The 3,974-nt window shown below is 31.4% G+C and overlaps 1 pseudogene; it reads left to right on the forward strand.

Moving 5' to 3' along the window:
- Window positions 1–833: 833 nt before the first annotated feature.
- Window positions 834–3,974, forward strand: LOC145801479 (7-deoxyloganetin glucosyltransferase pseudogene; annotated as a pseudogene).

The following is a 3,974-nucleotide window of genomic DNA, read 5'->3' on the forward strand; positions in this document are numbered from 1 at the left end:
TGTCTCTTTTCATGGATGCCAAACCAGCCCTAAGGAACTAGGGGCACATGTCCCCTCATTTTTTGTAATTTTTTTTTTAGAAATAAGTAAAAAAATTATCAAATAAAAAAATTGTATAAAAATAACATTTTAAATAATTTTTAATGACATTTTTCAAATTACGAAAATAATAAGAAATTATTAAATTGTTAAATCAATTTGACAAGTGAGATTGACCTTCTTATGTATTATTTTACTATTAGTTAGTGATGCTATATATCGATGATGATGTAGTATTACTATTATTTATATATTATTGTATAATATATTATAAGACATACAAGATTCTTTTGCATGGCCTATAATACACTAGTTATAAGTAATACCATATATTTCTAATTTTAATTTTTCACAAGGTCAATTATTAAAACAAAAAATTAAAAACTTTTATATTAAATATTAAAGATTTTGTGTTTAATATTGATTTAATAATTATTATATATTGTTATTGATTATGAGAAAAAAAAAATAATTAACACGTGCCCCTTCTAAATTATTTTTTTGACTGTCCATGTCGCCATTTTTTTTTTTCTTCTTTTTTTTTTTTGTGTCTTGTTTTCAATGAACTTATTTATTTATTTATTTTTAACTAATATTTACCGAACATGATGATTGTGTTTAAATCAACCAAAACCATCAGTGAAAAAGTGTTTTTGCTTAAATAGATGAACAGTGGAATTTGTATGTTTGGCATAACTAGCCATACATAAATTCTTCAGAAGTGCTCTTTTGGATCTTAACATGATGCCCATGAGAGAGATAAGTTCTCAGTCACAACAAAAACCACCGAGTCCATGCCGTCTTCATGTGGATTAGTAGGTAATCTTAGAGTACGGTGTGATACTCCATGGTATATTATGATTGGTGGAAAACGTAAGATATTATAATTTTGTATTAGGTAATTGAAAAACATAAGGAAACATGATGATTGATGAAAAAGTATGAACACGTAATACCTAATAATTTTGGGTGAGGTGACATTCGTTCTTAGTACAATATAGCCATATTAAAATTAAATGTATAAAAGAAATTTAAATTTTTAACAATTTTCAAATGTATTTCGACGAGAAGGTATCATTTCTCTGTCCTTTTTTTTTTATTATTAAATTTATTGTACTACAGTAGTTATTAGAAAAAGTAATCATTTTTTTGTCATTCATATATTTAGCTGAAGGTCCATGTCGCCATGTTTGTTTTTTCTTTTTTTGTGTCTCGTCTTCAATGAACTTATTTTGTTTTATTATTATTCATTATTATTAGTCTTCAATGAACTTATTTTGTTTTATTATTATTTATTATTAGTAGTATTTACCAAACATGATGATTGCATTTAAATCAACCCAAACCAACAGTCAAAAAGTGTTTTTGGTTAAATAGATGAAGAGTGGAATTTGTATGCTTGGCATAATTAGCCATATATAAATTCTTTAGAAGAGCTCTTTTGAATCTTAACATGATGCCACGGGAGAGATGAGTTCTTAATCACAACAAAAACCACCAAGCCCATGCCCTCCTCATGCAGTGTGCATACCATACCTAGCACAAGGCCACATTAACCCAATGCTGAAACTAGCAAAGCTACTCCACTACAAGGGCTTCCACATCACCTTCGTCAACGCCGAATTCAACCACCACCACCTCCTCAAATCCTAGGGCCACCACTCCTTCTCTGGCACCGCGTCCCTCCCTTCGAGGCTGATGCCACTTAGGACATCCCGTAACTCTGTCACTCCATTTTGCACAACTTCTTAGATCCCTTTAGAGTCCTACTTGCCAAACTCAACCCTCCGGTGACTTGCGTAGTTTTAGATGTTACAATGGGGTTCACTATGAAAGCGGCTCAAGAACTAGGCATCCTTGATGTTTTTTTCAACACTTCGAATGCTAGTGGCTTCATGGGCTATATGCAATATCTCAAACTCATGGAAAAGGGCCTTACTCCACTCAAAGGGACTTACTATTTATTCTTTTATTTATTTTTTTTAAAAATATTCTTTTTTAATTATTTTTTAGTAATGTTATAAATACATAAATTTCTCATCTCGTCCGAGTCTTTGTCTAGAAAATGATAAATAAACCCACTTTTTAGATTCATTAAGATGATTGATTGATGATTAAAGAATAATTGAGAGAGAGAGAGTCCACTTAGATATGTTAATAGAGTGCCATGTCATTGGATTTAAAAAGTAAGTCTAACTTTTGGACCTAGCAATACTCGTATTTGTGTCTAGTGTAAGAAATTTGTTTCAGTATATAGGGTTTTACATAAAGTTATGTACTTCATCTTTTTAAGGGCATTGCTATAAAAATCCAAAAATTAGACCTAATTTTTAAAACTCAATGATATAATCAATTAATATATCTAAGATAACACTCTCTCATTTCTTCTTTGAACATCAACTAATCCTATCACTTACGATGTCATTGAGTCTAAAAAATAGATCTAGAAAATGGGCTTCTATATCATTTTTTTTTCTTTTTTCTTTTTTTTTATAATTATATTATGTTTATAGATAATAAATACATTTTTAAAAATAAAATAATTTCAAACCAAAAATATTTAATTTTTTAGACAAAAATTTTGATCTAAAAAGATTAATAATTCATCACTAAATTTTAATTTTGTAAATAAAAATTTAATAACACTTTTGACAATTAAAATATTTCATTCTTGATTTTATTTCTAAAATCTTGGGCCAAGTTTGGCATGTCTTGAAAAATATAAAAAGTCAAAAAGTCACTACCCTATTTAAATCACATCATTTCATTTAAGTCACATCACCTCTCTAATACATCACTTCAAACCCAACCCAAATCCAACCCATATTTCATAAAAAGTCAAAAAGTTAACTTATTTAAATCATCTCAAACAATCCCTTAATTTATTACAGCGTACCTTACATGTAGTAGACAATACATATATTGTACGATGGCTATCAATTTATGAATAGTATTTTTCCTTTTTTTTTTTTTTTTTTTGTGGATTTGCAGATAAAAGTTATTTAACCAATGGTTATCTAGACACTGTCATAGACTAGATACCAGACATGAATGGCATACGATTGAAAGATCTCCAAAGTTTCGTTCGAGCCACCGAACCAAACATCCATTTCGTTTTGGACGTAGCTCACAAAGCTTCAACGATCATTTTCAACAAATTCGAGCATGATGTTTTGGAAGGACTATCTACAATGCTCCCACCTATCTACACCCTCGGTCCTCTTCAATCACTCCTCAACCAAATCCCACAAAATCACTTAAACACCATTGGATCAAGGCTCTAGAAAGAGCAACATGACTGTCATTTACGTAAACTTTAGCAGCATAACTGTGATGACACCCCAACAGTTGATTGAATTCGCTTGGGGACTTGCTAATAGCAAGAAAACATTCTTGTGGATCATTAGACCTGATTTGGTTGCCGGTGACTCAGCAATTCTTCCACCAGATTTTGTGAATGAGACTAAAGAAAGGGGTCTATTGGCTAGTTGGTGTCCTCAAGAACAAGTCTTGAGTCACCCATCAGTTGGAGGGTTCTTGACGCACTATGGATGGAATTCAACTCTTGAAAGTCTTTGCATATGTTGTGTTGGCCTTTTTTTTTCCAGAGCAACTGACAAACTGTTGGCTCTGTTGCAAAGAATGGGGTATAGGGATGGAGATAAACAGTGATGTGAAGAGAGGAGGTCGAGAGCTTAGTTAGAGAGTTGATGGGTGGAGGAGAGAAAGGAAAGGAGATGAAGAGAAAGGTCATAGAGCGAAAGAATTTGGGCGAAGAGGCCACAGCTTGTTCTGTTGGGTCATCTTACTTAATTTTGATAAATTGGTCAGATCTGTGCTTATGTCTACTGGTTCAAATCAAAGTAGTTAGTGTGTGTGCCAATTTTCCATCTTACAAGCAATTTCTGAAATTAGTTTTTTATTGTTTGAAATAA

The sequence above is a fragment of the Camellia sinensis genome, chromosome 1 (assembly GCF_055761805.1).
Source record: "Camellia sinensis isolate YWXY chromosome 1, ASM5576180v1, whole genome shotgun sequence".
In the NCBI taxonomy this organism is placed as follows: Eukaryota; Viridiplantae; Streptophyta; class Magnoliopsida; order Ericales; family Theaceae; genus Camellia; species Camellia sinensis.